This window comes from Lonchura striata, chromosome 2, assembly GCF_050655825.1.
Source record: "Lonchura striata isolate lonStrDom1 chromosome 2, ASM5065582v1, whole genome shotgun sequence".
NCBI lineage: Eukaryota > Metazoa > Chordata > Aves > Passeriformes > Estrildidae > Lonchura > Lonchura striata.
Window position 1 is genome coordinate 93,658,388 of NC_140704.1, and position 24,385 is coordinate 93,682,772.

A 24,385-nucleotide genomic window follows, 5' to 3' on the forward strand; every position below is an offset into this window, starting at 1 on the left:
AAAGAAAACAAAACAAAAAAAAAAACAAACAAAAAAAAAAAAAACAAACAAAGGCGGAGGGGTGGGGGTAAGGAAAAAAGGGAGACGCGTTATCCCGAAGCGGCGAACGACGCCCGCCTGTGCCGAGCAGCGGGGCGAGCCCCGCGGCTCGCTGCCCCCGGGCCGCCCCGGGCAGCCGGGCCCCGGAGCCCCGGCAGGCGACACGGCGCTTCCCTCGCCCTTCTCGGCAGCGGCTCGGCCGGCGGCAGGAGGCGGCGGCCGGGCGAAGGCCGTACACCCCCTCAGGCCCCCAAACCCACGGCCCCGGCTGGCGGCAGGGAGGGAAGCGGGGCGGGCGCCCTCCGCTGGCCGCCGCGGGGCCGGGAGCGGGGCCGGGAGCGGGGCCCGGAGCGGGGCCGGGAGCGGGGCCGGGAGCGGGGCCCGGAGCGGGGCCCGGAGCGGGGCCGGGAGCGGGGCCGGGAGCGGGGCCGGGAGCGGGGCCGGGAGCGGGGCCCGGAGCGGGGCCGGGAGCGGGGCCGGGAGCGGGGCCCGGAGCGGGGCCGGGAGCGGGGCCCGGAGCGGGGCCGGGAGCGGGGCCGGGAGCGGGGCCCGGAGCGGGGCCGGGAGCGGGGCCCGGAGCTGCTCCCGCCAGCACTGCCTGCTTGTGGTCCGCCCGGAGTAAGCGGAGAGGGGATGGGAGGAGGGGGGAGAGAGAGGCTCACACTAACCCCGGAGCAGCCCCCATAAATAAATAAACCCGCCGTAAATAAACCCACGGGTAAAGATCTTGGTCCTTCAGCGCTAGGCAGCACTGATGGTGGCTTTGAACCCCTGAGAAGGCAACTGAGATGTTTTTAAGATGGGTTTGTCCTGGAGGTTTGTGTGGAGAGGGAGGAGAAATGAGGGTTCGCAGACACCTGTGGACAAGGAGCGTTATAAAGGCAAGAGTTGCCTGGCATAGTGACACCCACGAGTTGCAATCACGGCTCAGTCTTCCAGCTTGGAGTGTACTAAACACATGTAAAGGGACTTACATAAGAGAGAGGATGAGTTCTTGCACAGTAATATGGCAAGGAGGAAGGGTTTTAAGCTAAAAGAGGAGAGATTTAGATTGGATGTTGCAATGAAATTTTTTACTGTGAAGATGCAGAGACACTGGAACAAGTTGCCCAGACAACCCGTGGATTCCCCATCTCTGGAAGTGTTGAAGGCCAGGTTGGACGATGCTTTGAGCAACCTGGTTTAGTGAAAGGTGATCCTGCCCATGACAGTCATGTTGGAGCTAGATGATCTTTAATGCCTCTTGCAACTCAAACCATTAAATCCGTGTTTTCATACGGTGAATGTTAATTGTTGAAATGCTAAAATGTTAGTCCAGGCCTTATGAGTAGGTTCAAAACTGTGTGACATGAATTCTGTGGTTACTGTCTTCATTTGCTACTAAATTATTGTAGTGAGTCAGGTGGAGTTTTACTGACATTTTTGTTTCCAGACCTGAATGTAGAAGACATATAAATGGCTTGAATTCTTACGCAGTGGTACAGCTAAACCTGAGACTTACATGCAAGTCAAAGGCATTTTCAGAAAGTTTCTAGATGCCTGGTTTGCTAAATTGACTGGGAGACAAAGAAGGAGATGTGAAAGAAAAATTGGGCAATTGCCATAAGTAAATGGGAGGGCTAGTTTTGCATAGACATTTGTGGCAAAGTTCTGTAAAAGACTTGAGCCTGGGATAAAAGATATTAATTCATGCCACTTTACAGTTTTGTTCCTAATTAAACAAATTGTGAGCCCATCAGCTGTGACCTGTAATAGAGCCAACCTTCAGGTAGATAAATGTCAAAAATGTCAGCTTCTTAGTGAGCAGATCCTGTGCTTGAAACAGGATCCAGTTTCCAAGGTGCAAACTGATGATCTCTGTTCCTGTGGATCCAAGCTGGAGCAATCATGGTAGCAAATGGCTAATGTGCTGCCACTAACCAAAAGGGATCTTCAATTGGATCTCAGAGAGCAATCAAATTATACCACTATGCAAATGAAGGAGGAAAAAAACCCAAACCCAGTTATTTGGCCTTTTTGTGCAAAAAAACCAGAAAATAAAACAACGACCTGGACACAAAAAAACATACTTGTAAATTTGGGTAGAGCTGACATTCACAAGTGTCAGACATGAAAAGTTATTCAGTTGTTGGAGGAATGGAAGGATATAAAATAGAAGCAGCAAATAAAATTGCAAGGGTGAACCTAAAATATCAGGTCTGGTCTAGATAGCTGGAGAGCAATAACATAGGTCTGGCTATAAAGTGCACTGGCATGGTGACTCTGGGCAAGGAAACCTGGTATTAGATGTGGTAAAAATGAAATTGAAGGAATAAACATGTAGGAAATAAATAGAAACAGCAAAAGATCTGGGTTCTGAGAGCTCCAATAGGCTTTAACTGCTCTAAGCAGCCTCCATGGGGCCTCTGTCCACAACTGTGTCCATGGACCCAGAAGCCTCTCTTCATTTCCAGCTTGGGACTGCTGGTGTGACCCTAACTCCTGAAGAGACCTCAGACCTGTGTTGTAGGTAGTCTCCCAAATGGATGCCTTTAGACATTCTTTATTGCCTGTCTTCTGTCTTGTCTTTGTTGTCTGGGTTGACTTTAGACCTGTGTTGTAACATCATTTCCACTTCTTTCTCTTGTACAGGCTCATCATATTGATTCATCATTTTTCCATCTCTGGGACTACCAGAGGGCCCTGTTCCCTGTGTGATCTGTGTCCTGGGTTCAGATGTGAGACACTGCTGTGGTCACTGCAAGGCACTGCCTGTACTGGGTCATCCTCCTCACCTTGGGGTTTGTTCTACCTCAGGGAGCAGCTGGCCCTGGCTGCTTCCTGACACAATGGAAATCCTTCCAACTCATTTAAATCAGTTGGGTGGTAGTTGATAACATGCATTTAACCAAGACTGAGCTAACTGAGCCTGGCTGTTTTACCTGTAAAATTTATTAAGAAAGTGAAAATACAAGGGCTAAAATAATAGTTTGGACTTCTGTATGATAAACAACTTTTTAGTAAGTGTCAGGGAAAACATCCTGAAGTTTCACCCATGTGAGTTCCTCATGCAGGTGTGGGCTAGGTGAGGCAAATTGCAGGAAAGAAGTATGATTTCAAAGTTGTTTCTTTCACTGAATGTGTTTCCTGGCTCCAGGGATAGAAACCATAATGAGTGGGAGCTCAGTGAAGTGGAGGGATTTGTTTAGTCTTGCCTCTTGTCTTGAATCTTTCTTAATGGGATGAAATTAGCAGAATTCCTTTAAATAGAAACTCCCTGACAGTTATTTTGCTAAATAACCCTCAAAATTAGCAAATACTCAACAAAAGTGAGGGTTGCTGCATGGAATGAAGCTGTGGATGTGTTAGAAAGGGAAAAAAGCACAGAAGGGAGCAAGAAACTCTTCTTCTAGAACATAGCTAAAATTTTCTAAAGGGACCAAAAAAGCCAACATAGATGTAATGAAAGGTGTTAGCATAAGCTGTTTTCTGATGAATACTGAACCAGTCAGTAGTTCTCTGACCAACTACTGCCATCAGAGAAGAGAGTTGACAAAGGTTATTGCAAGTCTCTCAAGAAATGTGGAGATTCACTATCCCTGACTCTTCATTGTGGTTTGTTCTTCAGCATGAGCTGAAACAGGTAGGGTAATAAAGAATACAGTGTCTGTATTCATACTTGTCTGTATTTATGGCATAGTATGATGACTGTGTTGTGCAGTAGATACCTCTGGGACTGAAACATTATGAATAATCTGTGATAGGTATAAGGCAAAAAATCTGAAATTAAGCTGACATAAAATGGAGCTGCTTCAAAAAGAAGTTGTGTTCTTTTGGCTTGTGGTCAAGGAAGAGGGAATTCCTACTAGCGATGACAACATATACTATATAGGGATTACTAGTACTGTAAACACTCCCAGATGTGTGTAGTTTTACAGTTTTTAAAAATAGCTGCTTTTGTGCAAGGAGAAGGAAATCCATTTGAATGTGACTTGACACTGACATGGTTAAAACCATCTGTGTTGGCCTCCTTGGGTTTCAAAACGGATTCTTGCATTCATGAGCTTGGATGGTCTTGAAACAAACAAAAAGGCTAACAAGACAAGATCAATGACTCAAACAGAAAATCTGAGCTCTATAAAAATAGAAGTAAATGCACCACTGAGTATTGGGTAAGTCTAAGGAGTATAAGGAATCTTTGTGACTAAGTCACTGTATGCATTTGGCTCCTTGGAATCAGCAATCCTCAGACCCCTGGCCAGCTGGAAAATCTGCAAAGTGATGATGTCATGGCATCTGACATGGATGTTGGACAGAGATGCAGCACTGCTGAAGGGTGGGGCACAGTAGAAGGTGGGGAAAAGTTAATTGCTGGGTTTTTCTTGAAGTTGGATACAAGGTGCTGGGCTAAAGTAAGTGTACTCATATATTCTTTGAAGGTCTGTGTGGTTGTAGGTTCTGTAGTCACAAATGGGATTTGATCACTGTAAGCAGCTGATGAGTTTGCCTATGGCTGCACAAAACCCAACACAAGTTATGAAATTCAAGTGAAGCTATCCATGAACCTAAATTAAGGTGTAAGGGCCCAAGTGGAGCCAAAATATGTAATAGTAGGGTACCTGAGATGGCTGTCTGAAAACTAATAGGTTTGATGATGACTGGTGGTTAAATATTTATTACAGTTTACATAAAATATAAAAATAATACGTAAAGTCTGAGAAAAGATATACCAGAAGACATATGTTTAAAAGAAAAAAAGGAAGATATAACTTGCATGGTTAGAGACTTCTTGATAAAATAAAAAAAACTTGCATCTTATTAGAGTTTAAATAATTGTTTTAAGAACTAGGAATTATTAGTGATTGATTAGTATGCTTATTGGTGCAACTGAAAGGGGGTTTCCAAGGTTATGTCATGATTCAATATCTCCAGACTTCTGTCTGCCTCTTACATGGGGATACCAGTATCTCATATGAATTGTGACTGATTAATGACATTCTCTATGCAAATGTGATCTGAAATGTGTTATGTGCTTTTTATCATGCTGTTTATTCCTTGGACCTAGTGTGTGTGAATCACTTCAGAGATCTGTAATTTGTTCCAAGGACCAATTATAGTTCTTAGGAAATATAGTGCATAATCTTCTCAATGCTTCTTTAACCAGACACTGTATAATCAGTTGATATTCTCATAGCCCAAATAGTCTTCCTAAAGGGTCATTCATTTAAAACTAATAATTTAATATACAACCAAAATGTCAATTGTCAAAAATCCTACACTGGATTCTTTCAAGGTCGAAACCTCCACTGGAACCATTTTCTAATGGCTGTTTAATGGTTGTCTGATTCCAGTTGGTTTAGAGATGTCTGAAAAGATCATCAGGCCAATATCTAGAAGAGTTTCTAGAGAAACAGAGGTGGATTTTAGGGAAGTAGACCAGTAAACTCAAATATGTGGAAGATACAGTTTTCCAGGAAACTGGTCTGAGAGATAAGAGACCCAAAGGGAGACAGATATCCCTTGAATACATGAGTAGTAAAGACATACATAATTTCCCATTCTGCATGAAAAATAAGAAATATAGTAAGATAGCATCTTTTCAAAATTGTTCTTTATGTCTGGTAAAAGAAAGACACAGAAAGGAAAATAAAAGATCAGGTTATTCTTAGAAGCATAGCAAAACTAGGAAGATAATGGCACAAAAAAGAAACAAATTGGAGAGGTCACAGGAAATAATTGTCTATGTACCCTAGCATTAAGAGAAAAGTCAAGGAAATTGTCATCTCTGGAGAGATGAATTTGATTAATTTGGACAAACTACACCTAGGAGGCAGATGTCATTAATGTTTTTTTTTAATCAATCTTCACTAAAATGACCATCTACAAGAGGTAGCTAATTCATTGCAGTCCAGTGAGAAAGAAGGGAGAATCTCAGCTTTGAATGAGGCATGTACAGTTTACACTATCCCACCTAGCAGGCAGATAAGATTGGTAGATTCTCCTGAATTGGCTGAGCCCGTGGTGCCTCCTCCCAGGGTGACTGCAGAATTATCTGCTGTAATCAACTGCCTCTGCAGCCAGACCTGGGATAGTGTGGTTGCTCATGGCCTTGTAGTGTGTGTGCTCTGTGTTGGCAAATGAAGTGAAAATTGTATTGTTACTTGAAGTTATTTTGTCTTCTGCTTTTCTGTCACTGGGGAGTGACATAGCTTCCTGTTCTACAAAGTTATTCCAGTTTCCCACCAGTGATTAGATTTGTGTGGCTTTGCTCTCCTGCATCTAAAGATGTGCAGCTGGCACACTAAAGGACTTTAGAGACATTTTTCTTATGGTAGTTGCTAGTTTAGAGATAGTCACTGAGTTATAGGTTTTACTTGGGCTGTTTAATTTGCATCCTTGACAGCTGGGAATATCAGTGTCCATAAATTCATTCCTGTACTAAATTTAGAGCAAGTATAGAATAGTTCTAATTCTAGCCTGAAACTGGTGGTCTGTTTAGTAAAAACACATCAAATGTAGTAGTCATTAAAGTGGTATTTTTTTTCTAGTCAGTGTTGTTCTCTGTTACAACCCGCCCCTAAAGGCAAGTATAACTGAGGTTCTTGTTAATAGATCCCTTGGTGTGGATTAGAGTGAAATGACACTGAATGACTAGTTTTTATCTATCTATCTATCTATCTATCTATCTATCTATCTATCTATCTAATCTGTATGTAGGGTTTACTTTAAAACACTTTGCATGCAATGGAAAGGAGATATGTAGCCATTTTGATTATTATCTATAGTAATATAACAAAGTATAAGGGTATCACTTAAGAAGATATATGAGGAAAAGAAGGAGAAAGGATAAGATGATAGAAAGATATCACCACTGGTGGATCCAGCAATGAGACTTGATTGTTGCAATTTAGATATGTGTTGGTCAAAATGATGGTCACAGTCTTGATTCTTTGGGAATGGGGGAAGCTCCCACCGGATAAAGTTCAGTGGATTAAAATAAGTTCAGTTCAGGTGGGAGCACCCAGGTACTGCCCCTAGAGGCAAGTTTAACAGTTTCTTGCAACACCTTGGATAATGCAGAGTCCTCAGATGGATGGCCTCAGAAAAAAGTCTAGGGGAACTTTGGGGGTCTTTGATGGTTTGTGACACCCTCCAAGACATGACAGCTGCCTCTCACATCAGGGTAGTTGAGCCAGTCATGCCCCTTTAGAAGGGATGAACACCTTCAGGCCTGTGTGTGAATACCATGGGGAGTTTTCTCACCTGAGCCAGCTGTGTAAGGGAGCACATTGGCAAGATAAAAAGCACAATCCCACCTAGCAGGATTTGCTTCTTATCAGCCTTCTCTCTTATCTGGCTCAAAACCAAGCTTGTTGCTAAACAAAGGTTGGTTTGTCATGGTCATCCTCTGGCAGTGGAAATGCAGCCCCTTGTCTTATGCAGATCAGAGGTTTTTCCAACACACAATCTCTCCTCTCCTTAGGTTGGCGGAGGGGGGGGGTGGTGCAAAATTGGTTTCAGCAAAGCATTCTGCTGCTTTTGTAAATGGCAGAATGGCAGATTGTTTGATTCATTAACATTTCAGTCTTGACATCTGTGGAAAGTAAACTAGATCAAAGTTTTATTTTTATGGTATTTAAAATCAATATCTCAAAGCTATTTTTCATAACAGAATAATACTTTTTAAATGTGGTTTAAAAACTTTAGGTAAGATTTTTATCCTTTGCTAAATTAAGAGATGTTTGGGTAGTATATTGGAGAAAAATAAGTGTGTGTATGTATGTGTGTGTGTGTATGATGTAAAGATCTCTGTGCAGAGATGCTGGATAGATATATAGCATCTACATGTATTTTGTATTTACACACATGCAACAAAGATAAATTTCTGGAATAGAGTCTTATTGATAAAGAGAGCATAATTTCATAAAAACACATGTAAGGCAAATACAGAAGTACTGTAGAAATACAGCAGTTACATACTGCTGCATAAGTGTTATTTTCTACTGCATGTTTCTCTAGGTGTGTGCACATGCATCCTTGTCTGTGTGTCTCAGTCCTGGTGCCAGTGGATTCAGAAGCTGCCGCTTGTTCTGCTTTTCAGCATCTGTGGGTGCACATACAAGTCAGAGGGTCTCACAGAAATGATTCTGTCACCTACAGAATGGTGGGGACCAGGCTATGTGTGGGTCCAGCACATCCTGCCACAGTCTGCAGTTACTGAATATCTCCTCGTGCTTTGAGAGAAGGGCTGAACCTGCTTTTTTGTCTTCGGCACTACAAAACGACTTTGTGTGCGATAAGAATCTTTTTCTGATTACATGAACTGAAGATTAAACAGCTATTAATACAGTAATTACTGAGACAGGAATCTAATGGTGTGGTTGTGAAAAGTGTCACGGAGTACCTTAGAGTAAGAAGTGTCTATAATCACTCTTAGATGATTGAAGTACATGCTGCTAATACTAGATGTGGTTTTGTCTCTTAGATCCAGGCCGTCTCTTGCATACAGCTCTATCCCATCCCTTCTGCTGGCAAAAGTCTTCAGGTAGCAATGCTGTGAGCTCAATCTGTAGCGACCCGAGGGAAAAAAGATGAGATCAGACCCTGATCTAGATTCACACTGCAGCTGTATTAACACCTGGGCAAGGCAGATTGTATGTAAGCATGGCTGAGGAGTAGGAAGGTGTGCAGGACTTTCCCACTTGGCAGTAGGCCACGTTTAGTTTTTGGATCTGGGGCTGAAGTGATTGCTCTAAGTGAGATCAGAAATTTTTTCTTATTCTAACTGATAACACAGTGGCTCTGAAAACTGACTGCAGAAAAGGTGGTTCTCTCTTTTGGGATAAAATATAGCTGAAATAAATTTTTGTCACTGGGTGATGTTCCTATTTTGTCTATTTTTGTCTTCTTGGCAGAATCAAGATCTAAAATAAAAAATCATTCTGAGAAATTTGTGACATATCCATTATACATAAAAATCAGATGTGACATTCTTTCACTGCTATTTATTCCATGTGTTGAAATGTAAAGCTTCCTGTGGACTATGTTGTAAGAGAAATACTGGTTAATGAAGCATTTCATAAATACTTGGTGTATATATTGAGCAGATTTTGTGAGAATTCAGACTTCTAGTACAGGGTAACAATAAGGAGCTATGGAGTACTAGGACATTTTTAGCAGAGATCAGTATAAAATTAAAGAGCTCAGTTCCAGAGAATGAAGATAGAAGCATATTTTGCCCTCAGTGGTTGTTCCATGCTATGCTTTTGTTATATGATGTGTCATTGTTTGTTTAATTAAAAATCCCTCTTGATTCCATTGAGAATGTAGCCAAAAGAAACAGTGCAATACCAGTTTTTTTGGACTCTGCCACTGTACTGCATATTGTAAAAATGATTAAGATATGTTAAGAAAGTGAAGTGTTTGTTAAATTCTGCTAAAATATACATTAGTTTGCATACATATATATAGACACACAGATGCACACTTTTATAGAACATAGTGAGTGTAATTTTAGAAGTCATAAGTGTCAGCAACTTCTGTTCATACCATTTTGGACATGATCAAAGTGAGAGGAACCAAAGCATAAGTTTAGTGGGATCATTTTCCAAATTAGGAGAAATGATGGTATTTGATAACGTGATGTTGATGCAGAGCATTTATTCAGGTATTTGTTTACTGTAGCTTAAATGACTTCACTGTGTAATAGGTGTACTTTAAAAAAGAAGTAGTATTATACTGTTTTATTGTAATAAAAATGCTATTTGTGCAATAAGGCATGAACTCTGATCTCATTACACAGGTTGTATATACAAATGGCTGAAATTTTGTATACGGGCTAGTTTGTGTCCTTAATTAAGACCTTTGTAAACCAGAATTCTTCTTCAAGAAAAAACTTCCTGAGTCTTTAACATTTAATTCCAGGCTTGCAAGGGAGTGGCAGATTTGGTTAGAATTCTGCAGGAAAATAGAAAGTGAAATTGCTTAATTTTTCTTAGAAATACTCAAAATTGCATAAACTGATGTATGGATATGCTGAAGAAGTACTTAGAGATCCATTTAATCTGAAATTAGACCCTGCTGTGGTTCAGGCCTGTTCAATGACTGCACTGCAGAGTATGCCAATGTCAGTAGTGGATATATAGGGGCCATCTGGATAAAAAAGTATAAGGATTAACTTAAATGTGGGTAATCTGTGGGACATCATACCAGTTACAGCATGTACCTGAAATGTTGAAACTCAGACATCGTAAGCTTAGAAACTTCCAAAGAACAGGAAATGAAATAAAATTATGAGATTTTTCCTGTCTCCCTTTTCATCCCATTTCTTCACCATGAAACTTCTTGGTTTCATGCACTTCATGCACTCGCTTCTACTGCTTAAGCCACTGGTTAATTGTGCCTTCAATGTATGGTCAGATGCCACCAGTGGTGATGCTTGTCAGCAGTGTTGGACCATTAGTGGAGTGAGGTGTTTAGAAGGTGCGGCTTCCAGAAATTCTTGAAAATTTCCTCAGTTTGTCCTGTCATTAGGTTTGGGCATATTCTTGGTGATGCTTCAGACCTTTTTGTTATTTAGTACTTTGGTTTGGGAGAGGTGTGCTGCTTTTAAAGATCTGCCTGAAGATCATGGCTAAGTGACATTGCAGATTGTAGTCAATTTTTCAGCAGCATGAAAAATTTGAAGCATGCCTGGTCAAAGCATGAGTGAAAGGTGATCCTGAGGCTGCTGAATGGTCAAGATCCTCAGGATTTTTGCACCTGTATTTACATGTGGTGATGGAAAACCATAGTTACTGTGGGCTGGCATGTCCAATTCCTTGTTGAGTTTGTGGAATGGCAAAGAAAGTTGCCAGAACTGTCTTGCAAAGCCAAGTGTGTGAGAAACTCTACTGCCTTAAAAACAGAGCTCAACCACTAGAGTATTTTTCAAATCTTTTCTTATGTGTTGTCAACTATATCCTCAGATGAGGAAAAAAGGGAGAGATTGCAGCCTCCGTCTTATTGTATTTGTGATAGTTTATGTTTTGTATTCCTCTTGCTACCCATGCCAATCTTTGTAGTCTGTCATCAAACTGTAAAACAGATGAAACACTAATTCAGCTCCTGGCCCAATTTATATAATCTTTTTTTTTTTTTTCCCCAAACTCACCACAAATCATGATATGCCATTTTTGTCCTTTTATTTTCTTTTTTCTTTTTTTTTTTTTTTTTAATATTGTCTCTTTTTCATTTTTTTTTCTTATTATTTTTTGGCTCTACCTTGCTATACTGTGCCAGGAAAAAAGCTGGCAAGTTCCATTCAATTTCCATGTTATTGTTTAGGTTAAATGACCCTCATAATCCTTGCAGCATTTTTCAGCTCTTCAGTTGTAGTTGATAGCCTACTTTGTAACATTTCTTCATTTAATCAGATTTGGACTCTGCTCTAGCTGTCTGGAATTCAGTTTCCTATGTATCCTATTACCTTTGAAAGATATTTTGGTGTCTAAATTCCTTAGTTCATTTGGGTTCCCTGAAGAGGCCCATAGGTTTACTAAAGTTTATGATAATTGTGTTATGAAACTTTTTTTCTGCCCTTTCATTTAATTTATACTAACTCATCTTTCAATGTTAAAGTATTTAAGTCTTTATTACATGGCAAAATAAAATTTTGACAATGTAAGTTTTTGTTAGCTCTGGGTATTTGTTACACACATTTGTTTGTTGTAACATCCAATAGCGAGTCACCTCCACTCTCTGCTGCAGTTATTACCTGATACTGTAGTCAGTTCTAGTTTTCATCAGGAAGTTTGTCTCCTGTCACAATAGCAAATAATATTTCACTTGCCAGTGATGTTCCAGTGTTCATTATCCAAGATTATATCTGACCACGGATGTGATAAAAAGTGTTTCCTTCATAATGCCTTATAGCTTAGTGAGTGCCCCACAGCTGTCATCTTTAGTGTTATCTTTCCTGAATGGTATCTGTCCTTCTGTATCTATGCTCCAGTTCTGAATTCCATGTTGTCAAGCTTATGTTTTCTCCTTAATGTTTTTGGTTTTTTTTACATCCTATAAATGTAATTCAAGATCTTCTATTGTGTTTGAGAAAGCTTTACACACCAGAGTTGTTTCTTACTTCATTGTTATATAGAGCAAACTCAGGCATGTAATCTTCTTTTACCTGATTGTTGTTCACAGTAAATTATTTTTCTTTACCATATGTGCTCCATTACCACAGGATTATTTAATCCACGTCTGGGTTCCCATTTATGCTATATTTTTTTCCTTTCTGTAGTGTTTGGAGAGCTATCATTTCTTAGTTTGAAGCTGTTCTTAACAGTTGTGTCAGCTTTGATCCTAGTTAGCTATTCCCTGGAATGTTCAAGTCAAATTTATCTCTTGAAGAGTTACTTCCTGTTACTTCCTTCAATAAATGCACCTCAACAGTCAAACGCTACAGATACTTCTCATACCACTCATCATTTAACTATTGGTTAGTCTAATCTCTTATTAGACATTTTACTCCTCTTGTGACTTGATGCCTCTGAAGTTCACACAAATATTTATTTGTTTTCAAGTATTCCATGAAAGAATTAGTTCCTTATATTTTTTTTTTTTTTCAGTGGGAACTGGGCAGTACTAATTTTGAGGGGTTGTAATTTTTTCTCAGGTTTCTTGTGATGCTTCCCAGTTGTAGGTCCACCTGCCAGTTGCATGTTACAGACATGATGCCATTTTGGTTTTTTGATCCCTTTCCATGAGCAGACTGTCACAAGTAGCAAGGGGACTGTGATTGCACAGACCTGCTCTTGTGATTTTGAGCTCAGCTGGAGATTACACCTGGACTACCTGCTTCTCCACGTGTTGCTGTGAATCTCCAGCCTTTACCTATGAGCATAATTTTTAATTCCATCTGGAACTCTGAATGTTCCTTTTTTCTTTGTGCGATCCTATGTACTGACTTGATTTGCCTTGAGTTGCCAATATCTGATATTCTTTTTGTCTTATTTCAGAGTTAGCATGTATTTTGTTCCTTCATGCTACCCTTATTTTTTTACTTTTTTTTTTTTTTTCCTCTGGGGCATCAAACCTCCTTTTCTGTTCTTTTCATATTCACAAGTTACTATAGTCCTTCAAGTTCTCCTTGTCTTTTTCTTATATTGGCAGTTATCCTCAGCTAGCAATGTTTTTCACTTCTTGTTCTGGTTTACAGCTGAAGGTTTCATAGAGATGTTCCTCTCTTCCCCTTTGTTCTAAAAGACGTGTTGTCTCTAACATCATCAATTAAATTCTGAGCCCTTCTGAGCTCATTGTGTGTGCATTTTCCAGGTATCCCACTGAATGATAATAATGATCCCAGTCTTTCATTATCTTGTATCCTTATCCTACACTTCAGGGATAATCATCATCCTTCAATAAAGTCTAATTGCCTTTACCTAACCATTCATTTTTAGAGTTGTGACCAGAAGATGTGGTCATTCATCTGCACTCATTTTGCAGTAATATTTTTTTAAATTTCTTTAATTAATGTTGAACTACTTGGGTGTTTTGAATTTACAAATTATTTGCTGTTTTCAAGGAGGATGTAATCATCATCCTGTGTGTTACTACTTGTGCCCTGAAAATTCTGTCTTGGTAAAGATACTGCACACTTACACACTGTGTATGCTGTTGTACTATTAAATGAGGCAGGGACAAGTGATGCCTCTCTTGCTCTACAAGACTTTTTGTTTAATGCATATGAGACTGTGTGGTCATTTCTTTCACTACCCATAACATAGTGACAACTTGGAGCAAATGCATATTGCTGGTGTGTGTTGTGAAGGGAATTCTTTGATTACAGAAAGAAGGATGCTGTGGATAAAGAGCATGAGTTTAAAAAAATGCTTTTAGGGAAGAATTGAAAGCATAAACATGACTAATAAATCATTGTTCTGTGTGTGTTCAAAAAGTGTTGTGGAGATCTTGTAAGTAAGTGTGTGCAAGTCCAAGAAGTGACTAACATTTGAAAGAGGAGACAATATGGATGAATTTTTTTATTTTTTTAATGTACATTCAGGAAGAACTGGTTGAGATTATTCAAATGGTAAGGCTTTTAGATGGAGAAAAATGTTGGAGGATTTTTCTCAAATCTGTTTATTGATGGATCTTTCTGAAATCTAATTGTTTGTATGGATAAAATCTCTGAGCAAATGGATTAAAAAAAGAAAAGATACATCTACAGACAGAGATAACATTCACTTAAGAACTCTAAAGAAACCTGGAGATAAAACAGCTAAAACATTATCACTTGTAAGTAAATTCACTGGTAAGCTAGAGCAAACTTTTTTAAAGAATATACATATTAGATGGACAAGTGGAAAACATATGTAGGGATAAGGCTTCATCTTCTGTTAAAACCAACAAACTAAGAAAAAAACCCCCAAAAACCCAAGAAAATCAGGTCTGACCTGATTTCTGGATTTGGTAAATGTATTTCCTCAAAGCAGTTTATCATGATTTCTTGCAAAAATCTAAGAACTAAGAGACCATGAGATCACAGGTCAGGTTTTCATATAGACTAATAGTGGATTATAAATGAGGGTAAAACATCATTTGTCACAGTAGATGGAATTTGCCAACAAAGTCAACTATTCTGTGCTGCAGTATGTTCTTTAGAATATTCCTAAATGATTTGAAGAAAGAATACTGAGGCAACAGTTTGCTGGTGATACCATCTAGTCATGATAAAGAGCTGCAAAGCAATCCAAGAATGCTATGATAAACCAGCTGATTAAATTCAATATAGATTAATAGATAATTATGCCCTTGGGAGTGGGGGAGGGGGCACGGTGAGGAAAGAATGGTCCTAATTTGACGCATTCTTGTTTGGGTTGTGAGCTGACTATTACAACTCTAAATCTCATTCTGACTGGTAATAGATATGCTTATGGAAACAGGAGAGCAGCACTGAGTGGCAGTCAAAAATCAGATCGAATATTATGAATTATTGTGAAAGGAACAGAGAACAAATCTGAACCTCATTATGCCACTTTGCAAATTCATCATGTACAATCATTGTGAATATAGTATGAAATGCTAGTTTCTCAAATTAAAAAGAATATTACCAAATGAGGAAAAGCAGTTGAAAAGAAAATAAAAGGAGATGGGGGTGATGTAAGAATGAAGTATCTGAGTTTCATTTTTAAACTGAAAATAATAGAAAATAAATATGAACTTGTTTGCCTGTGATGTGACGGAAGAGCCATTTTTTCTGTCCCCTTCCCTTCCCTTCCCTTCCCTTCCCTTCCCTTCCCTTCCCTTCCCTTCCCCTTCCCCTTCCCCTTCCCCTTCCCCTTCCCCTTCCCCTTCCCCTTCCCCTTCCCCTTCCCCTTCCCCTTATAAAGAAAATGGATAATAATATAATAGTAATCTGATATAATTTTTTTTTTTTAATTTTTAGATGACTTGAACCTTGTCGCAGAAGCCACAATGAGGCCAAGGACAAGCATTGAAACAGAAGACAGATGTAGCAAAGGAAGATGGATAAACTTCAGGGTACAGGCTTTTAAACAATATACTAAGGGAATGTCGTAAAAATAATCCTATTTGAAGAAAAGCATATGCATTTGAATATGCAAAAACTGTGTGAAAATATGCAAAGGGCTCAGCTTGAAAAGATGTTAGTTATAGTAAAATAATGGCAAATCCTTTTCAACAGGAGGGAGTAACAGCTAGAGGAATAAGAACATTTGAATAAATATTTGAGGAAATATTTCCATCCTGGAAAGAGAAAGGAAGTTTTAACACGCACAAAAAGTTGAATTCCTTCAATTCTATCATGATATGTGTCCTGCAGCAGAGTGTGATAACCCTGTTGCTCTGCAGGGTCTAGGGTAAATAATCCATAGTGTGAGTGCAGTTGCTGTTCTCTGTAAGGGTGGAAAAAACCCTCACATGAAAAAATATTTTTTGAATTCATATATCTGTAATAACTGCTAAAGAAAAGAAAAGAAAATTATTTTCAGTACTGCAGTTAGAGCTATCTGGTAGTCAATGCTTGAGCCCAGTTTTTTGTTGTTTGTGTTTTATTTTGCTTTTTAATTTTTTCTTGATGCAGTGATAGCACTCTGGTAAGCATCCTGGGAGAAAGAGGTGCTGTACAAACATCTGTGTGTTTTCAGCAATCTGTTTGGAGAACACTGTTTCTTCAGAGTGCTGCATTAGTTATCATTGGCATCCAATACATTTCAGGAGTGAGAAAAAGTTAGTCCTGGAGTGAGTACTAAGGCATGTATACTGAATTTTGATTTAGAACAAAACTTTAGAGACTTCTTGCTACAGAAAGAAGAGACAGAAAGAAGAGACAAGAGACAGAGCCCTAAGCCAAAGTGAATGAAGGAAACATATCCACTGTCATGTCTAACATTGCTTCCTGGAAGGGTCAGTCTTGCTTTAAAAAGCCTTCAGATAAACTGTGTTATTATTATGCTATGCATTAGGACTTGGATCATAAGAATATATGTATAAATAATGACTGAGAAATGTATTGACACTGCAGGCAAAATATAAAGCAAAATACATCTAGGGAGTACAGGGGGGAAAAAATATCCTATACAGTACAATGAGCAGAAAATATCCTATACAGTAAAATGCTAGCTTTGCTGCCCATCTGTTCTTTCACTCCTCTGAGAAAGCTCTCCCTGAACATGCTGTCACTAAAAAGGTCACCATAAAACCAAATCCAGTCGGACTAGCCCTTGTTTAATTTAATAATAGCTCCTATTGGGAGATTAGGCTGTTAATACAACAAAGTGTGCATACAGCTATTGTACCACATAATTGTGAAGAAAATAAAGACCCTCCTAGAGCTGAAGAGGAATACAGGGTCCAGTCAACAGTGTATTTCAGCCAGAGATGGACAAAACAAAGCTTGGTTTGCTATCTGCTACCACTTTTTTGTTTAGCTCAGAAAACCGAAAAGATGCATGTCTGTAGACTTAGGTTGTTGTATTTGAGCTGCAGGTGTATCTTGGCAGAGCAAAATAAAAAACTTCAGCATTTTGGTGTTCAGGAGAGACCCATAACTCATAGAAACAACACTGTGCTATGATGTTACAGAGCTGAATGATTCAGATAGTGTTGGAGAAACAGATATAGTTTTAAACACTGTGTTGGAAAACACATAATTTCTTATATATCAGCATGTACTGCAGAGGAGTAGATGTTTTCTGCTCTGCATTCAGCAGGCGATGAATTAGTAGTCACTCAACCAGCCATGTTGCTCAAGAAAAATGTTAGAAAACAGATGTAGTGGGTAGGGTGTCTTTGGGGCAGGAGGGGACCTATGGGTTAAAAACAATTCTCTGCAACTATTTTAGGGTGTCATTTTCTGAAATGGAGATGGAGTAGTGACTTACCACTGTGTGATAGTATCACAGGATGTCTCAGAGGGTTAGGTAGTGAATTATTTAATATATTATTTGGGAAGGAAGATAAACATAAAATTCCTAAAAGTGCCTTTGCAAGAGGTTTTTGGAAATGGTTGTTGGCCAGTGTAAAAACTCATGTAAGCGATAGCCAATTGGTAAGATCTCATACATTAAATAAAAAGTAAATAGAAAAAATTTGCCAGGCTTCCTGGCTCTGAACATTACAAGAAGATACAGAATGGTTTTCTCTCATTGCCTCAATAGATATTTCAGATTAGAATAGCTTAAACAGGAAAAGCAGCAGAACATGCCAGAAGACTTACTAAGGTTTTTGTGTGTCAGGTGTTCTGCAAAGAGCAGTTACTGAGTTCAGATCTCTCAGAAGGAGGTCAATTAAGTAGCTTTGTGCATGCAATGAGTTGGATGTTTTAAATCCAGGGCTGTTTAGAGAAAAAGAGCCATCTCCCATCTTGGTTTTGTGCCTAAACTCTAGCTCTGCAATCCATTGCATTGCCTGCTTTAGCAAGACCTGTGGTAATAATAAAATGTTTCTTGCCAGAGAAAATGAAATATTTTGGTTTGGTTCAAAATGGAAGTAGCTTTGCTTTCGCATATTGTTGAAGACAAAACAAACACGTTCTTACCCGCTACTGTCAAGATGAATTTCTTGTTTTGTTTGGTCAGGTTTAATAGTAATTTCCCAAGAAATCCATTGTTCTCTCAGCCTTGCTCTCTCTCAGCGATCATCTGCTCCCCAGTCATTTGCAGAATGAAGAACAGAACTTTAATAAGGCCCTACACACCAGGGGGAAGGGGCTGTGGCAACCTGCATGCTGCTGAACTCAGTGCAGTGTAAAACCAGTGTCCACCTCTATACAGATGCTTTCTTGTAGTGGAGACAGGGTAGAGGGTAGAAGGAATAACATGGTACTTTCACTGGAATGTAATTAAACCATCTAAATTAGAATAAGAAACATATCAATTGAAATATTTTTATTCATGAGACTTTTAATACTGGTTAATGGCATTAATGCTATGTCTTTGTTAAAATTGCATGCTTCTGATTGGAAAAATATCAGGAGTCTATAAGCATTCTGTAGATAAGTAAAGTTCTAAAACTCACATTAGCAAATTCTGTCTGAGCAATCAGACAGCATAGAATAAATATAGGAAATGTTTTATGCTACAATAAATAGCCAATCAGTGTTCAGCTTTTATTGGAGGATATAACTTTAAATGAGGTTACTGGAACCTGGGGATACTGATTACTTGCATTTTTTTCTCCCCAGACTTAACCCATGTCACACAGGTGTCCTCATAATGAACTGCAGTTTTGACAAGGATAAACTGAATTCTAATTAAATGTAACTGTTTTTATACTTCCACAAAGTAAATGATCTTTTCTTAGAAAGGACCATTAGATCGTTTAGTTCCAGATGGCAAGATAGCAAATCCCTAGATCATTACATGCATAGAGCTTAACAATCTATCCTACTCTTTTAGAAGTGTAGGTAACCTAAATTTCAAACCTCTAAGAGATGATTAAATTTTCTATCTCATTGTTAAAAAATTATAACTTAATTCTATTTGAATTTGTTTAGTGATTGTGATCATTTGTGGGTTCTGCTTTTACTCTTCTCCACTAAATAGCCTTGTAAACTGCTTATTTCAATGAAAATAGTCATTCACTCAAAATCACAACTTAACCCTCTTTTGGTAAACTAAGCCAATGCAGTACTTGAAATTAATTTGAGGCTTTGTTCAGTCTAAATCACTTCTGCACTTCCTCTGTCCATATATAATTGCATATTATTTCTGAGAGTAGAATTACAGTATCTTCACTGTAGTTCTTATCAAGGGCACAAAGAGGTAAAGTGTATCTTGGTATTCTCACATGCTGGTATTCTGTTTACACACACTCACAGTAGCCTTTTTTGGGTGGCAGAACTGGGCTGAAGTTTTTGTTCTGAAGTTTCATAATTATTTAGGACTCTTAAGGGATGAAGTCACTATTTTACTGGATAGAGTCCTTGAGTAAAGTTAAAGCAGGTATTCCTTGCTTCTGTGTCTATTTGACTGTATTTAGGTATGTGCTGTAAGAATGGGCTTAAACTTACTCAGAGATCCCTCTTCACAGTTGCCCTGAATACCTTACTTAATATTCTACAGACTTTTGGATTTAAAAATCTGATAATGAGTCAGTTTTTACTTAATTCTAGACCATTTACAAAGTATTGAAAGGCATCAAGGTTTACAACACACAAAATCATTACCATTTGATGATTGTTAGTGACTCGTTACATCACTAATAATTACTATTTAAGTTCACTAAGTTGTTCAGATCTTTATTGAATAATGAGATTTTGCATGGCAGAACAAAGTGCTAGATTCTTTTGCCCCTTTGAAAAAAAAGTTTCAGAGACTTCTTTTCCACTGTGGACATCTGTCTTATGTGGTCAGTGAAACACATTCTCAAACCAAATGTTTGAAGTTCCTAGCTTTTATTTTTGAGGTACTTTGTAGCCCTTTCTGGAATCACAGTATCACTGAGTTTGGAAGGGCCTCAGGAGATAGCCTATTTCATCTGACATGAACAAAGCAGAGGCAGCTAAAGCAAATTGCTCAGGACTGTGCCCAGTTAAGTTACTCCATAACACCTCTGGGCAGCCTGCTCCAGTGTTTGAATAATGAATTTTTTTGTTTGATGTTAAAATGAAATTTCTTCTATTACAGTGTGTGCCTCTTGCCGATTGCCATGCCACTGAATATGAATGACTCCATCATCTTTATTTCTACCTTTTCATACACATTGCTAAGATTACTGTGAGCCTACTCTGTCATATACTGAACAGTTCTAGCTTTCTCAAGTGCTTACTTTTCAAATATGCTCCAGTCTTCATGTCCTTTCATTAGAATCGATCCAGGGATTCTTGAAGGGAGTCCTATTAATGAAGTTCTAGGTGAAGCACCTTGGATTTTACCCATGTCCATTATTACTGGGTTCCCTGCCCCATTCAGTGTCAGTCCTGCTTTTTCACGTATGATTAGTTTTGCTGTTGGTGTGCCTCTGGAAGTCCTTATTGCCTTTCATGTCCCTCACTAGATTTGACTTCAGGTGGGCTTTGGCTTTCCTAATTATGTCCTTGGTGTTCAGTACCTACATATTTCTCCTGTGTGACCTGAGCTTGCATCCCTCCCTTGCATGGCTCTTTTTCATGTTTAAGTTTAGTCAGGATCTCCTTGTTTAACTATATGGGTCTCCTGCAATCTTTGCCCAACTTCCTACAGGTGGAGATGGATCATTCTTGAGCCTGGAGGATATATTCCGTAAGAACAACCATTCAGAAAGCATTTGTAAATTTGATTGCCAACAACAAAGGACTTGGAACTGCACATAGTGGAGGAATATAACTGTTTTAAAGTTAGGGTTGTAAATTTCTGGGTTAAGTCAAAATACTACAGAATTTTTATTTCCTTTAATGTCTGTCTGAACATGGAAATACAGGTATGTGGAAAAACATAAATGAAAAAATTTGGAAAAGGAGAAGCAAATTTATCGGTGAAGTTTTGGCTTTGAATGAAGAGCATTAAAGTGTAGGGCAGCTGGAAATCTAAATGGATTGTAGAAAATAATCTTTGATCATACTGAGTTTCTCTTCGTATGATATAATTCCTGACAGGCCTCTAGGTCAATGAATATGCCTTCAACTCAAGCAAAAGCAGCTTTCTATGATAAAAGATAACTTCCATCTTGTATAGTAACACAGTTGATGCTTCTGATTGCCATTGTCCCCATCAAGAAATCATTTCCTGTTTCACAGATCTCTATAAGACAGCATGCAAAACCACATTTCATTTTGCATTAATGGGAAAGATAACACATTTTACATGTTGTTGCATTTTCAGAGATAGCAAGGGAAAAATAACCTCTTACATTTTGCCTTCTTATGGTGGTCCTCAGTGCTCAGCTGCTGAAGTTTGGGAAGGGAGATTTACTACAATTTCTGTTTTTTAAAATTAGGCTGCACCATACTTTGACATCAGTTCTGTGGAGACAGATTAGAAGTCACAAATATTCCAGACCTGCAATATGGTAAGAAAAAAAAAAAAAGAGTGCTTGTTGGAGGAAAAAAAGTACATTTTTTTAATGTTAAGATTTCAATTTTAATAAAGAAATGAATTCAGTAAAATTGAAAAGGTTTATGCAACTGTATTATATTTAGATACTGTATACAGCTGAAAAATGCATATAGCTCAGTGCAAACATTAGGAGTTTAGGGAAAACTGCATGAGAAAATTCATTCTGGATGTGCTGTTTTAGCTCAGGTTCCCTCTGATTGAAGGTTTATGTTTTTTTGAGATATTTCCTATTTCTCTTTTCCATCTAATTCCATTCTTGTAAGTGCATTGGCTTTATAATAGAGGTGGCTAGAAGACAGCCAATTCTATAATTATTCAAATATGAAAGTTCCATAAGGAGAGCAGGATATGCCAGTAAGAGGAGGTAATGGTCTGTTTTGTTTTATCTGATTGTTTTAGCACCTTTCAATTTCCTCAGCCATCACACTAGCCAAAAAAAAAGTGTGAGTCTGAAAATCAAAAAGATGGGGAGGTAATTTGATGCTGTTTGTCTTAGATATTTTGACAACAGACTGTGAAAATGTGCAAGAATGTTTGCAAGTGGTTTGAATGGGTATGTGGAAAGATGTGGATCTGAGGTATCTTTTTAAAATAAAATAAAACACCCTTAACATGAAACGAGCTTTTTATTTTTTCCTGGTGTGAAAATTATTACCAGCTACAGGCAGTCCCCATCTGGGGATTTGGAACCTACTGTCTGGTCTTTCAATCAGATAACTTGGTGATACTAGAAGGAAGGAACGATACTTGGAAGAACTGTGTGTAGCTTATGACAACAAAAGGCTCAACTGGCAACATGTGGCTAACAGCTCACAGACATCTGGTGTAAGCCATTTTCCTGAGGAATTAATTTGTGTTGAATATATATCTCAAATCTTTCCTTCTTTGAGGAAAGGCACTTGCTAGAAATTAGGTAAAGAAAAAATAATACTGTATCAAACTCTCAGCATTAACTTGACAGGAAAGGAAAAATAGTAGATCTGGCCTTTTAAATTTTTGTTTGTGATGTCTTAAGAAGGAATGATGATCTGTTGGTTCTGGGCTATTTGAGAGGGAGGCAGAGATGAGAAGGATTACATTTTTTTCTATTTTTATACTTAAAAGTAGTAGGTATAGTATGTCATGATTAACTGATATCATCCAGTGGCTTAGTGTTGCTCCCAAGGAATGAAAAACCTGTACGCACGGTAAAAAGTAAAAAAATAAAAAATCCTGATGGAAAATTTTTTATTGGTAGTAGATTTCTCCAGTGGTTCAGAGCTGACAAAGTATTTCCAGTCTTCTTTCCAGCTGGAGCTTGAAATAAAAGAGAACAGACAGAACATAGTGCAGGCATTGACTATGACAACTCATGAAGGAAGCTGAAGATTATCGTGAATGGCCAGAAAATTTCACTTCTCTTCTTTGTTTTGTTAGTGCTTTCCCTAAAAGGATATAAGGAAACTATATGGGAGGCTGGGATTTTTCTAATGTGCAACTGAAGGGAAGAAAAAGTATTTTCTTTTGTGTACAAGTAGTAGACTTTTCCTGACTAAGAAGTTGTGTTAGATTTGTACTTAGCTCAAAAATTTGTGCTTCAATTTCAGATATAAAAGCAGCTTGTTTGTTTGACAGGTTGCTTGGACTTAAAAATCATTGCATGGGGTTGTAAGAAATAATACAATTTCTTACATATTTTATCTATAATATTGTTTATTCAACCCATACATAAATGGGAAATAGGTTTTAGACAGTCTGGATAATCTATTGCAACTAATCCACTGGTTTCTTTGCCTTCTGATGCCTTCACAGCTGCCTTCCTGTCTGTCTCCAGAGTTCAGATCTCTTCCAGACCTTCACCTAAGGTCTCCAAAACAGTGCTTGTTGCTTCTATTTGGCAGCAGCCATTCACCCCTAATGTCAGTGACTTCAAAGGTAAGTCTCAGTGTTCAGTAAACTGGATGTCCTCAACAAGGGAAAGGACTTCAGGAAGATTTTTCTCAAAAGTCTGAAATGGTATATTTATATTTGTTTCAATGGCAATGTAGGAATGAACTAAATAATAATGGAGAAAGTAAGGAATAAAATAAGGCAAGAAAAGAAGAATTGAGATGGGCAAAGGAGGTAAGTAAAAGATTGAAGGAAATCTAAAAGATAATTCATAAACTTTATGTCAAAACCCAATTCTACAAGACTTCTATTAACAATCAGTAAAATTATTAAATTAAGGAAGACTCACAAATTACTTAAATTCTGAAACTTTTTAAAACTCTCCTTTTCACAAGAAAAATAAAAATAAATCCTCTGAAATTTAAGTAATTTGAAGTTTTCTTTGGAGTATAACATTAAAATTGCTCAAACATACGGAAGATATAAAAGGTCAACTAAAATTGTACAGTCTATGTTTTCATTTTATAGCCCTATGATCAGAAAATAATTCATAAAGGGCAAGAATAAACCAGGAGGGATATGCATGTATAATCTGCTGCTCTACACAGTCATCTTAGGAGTCAGAAGATCAAACCTATAATATAAACTTCTGAAAAGCATGTGGTACACCCTGCAAACTGCAGGTACACTGCCTTTCTTTTTCAGTGTTATGTTAGTCTTTAGGAGAGTGCCATCCAAGGAAGCTCATCAGTAGTGTGCAAAACACCAAGCTTTGCACAGCTCTTCAGATATCTCTGGTTCCCACAGATGGTCCATTGTGGGGGATGTAGCTGGCTTGAAATCTGTGCTGCTGAAGAGAGCCATCCCTGTTGGTGCCTTTTGCACTCCTTTGTCTTCTGCTTGATTTAGACAAGGACACCAGTGTTTGCAGGTAGTTGCACAAGCAGAGAACACCCACAGCC

The 24,385-nt window shown here is 38.5% G+C and overlaps 1 long non-coding RNA gene across 1 annotated transcript in view; it reads left to right on the forward strand.

The window, feature by feature from the left end:
• Positions 1-339: 339 nt before the first annotated feature.
• Positions 340-24,385, forward strand: part of LOC146768338 (uncharacterized) — a 72,677-nt gene continuing 48,631 nt past the window's right edge. Inside the window, exon 1 of the long non-coding RNA XR_014952808.1 lies at positions 340-23,468. This is a non-coding gene — a long non-coding RNA (uncharacterized LOC146768338). The remainder of the gene's footprint in view (positions 23,469-24,385) is intronic.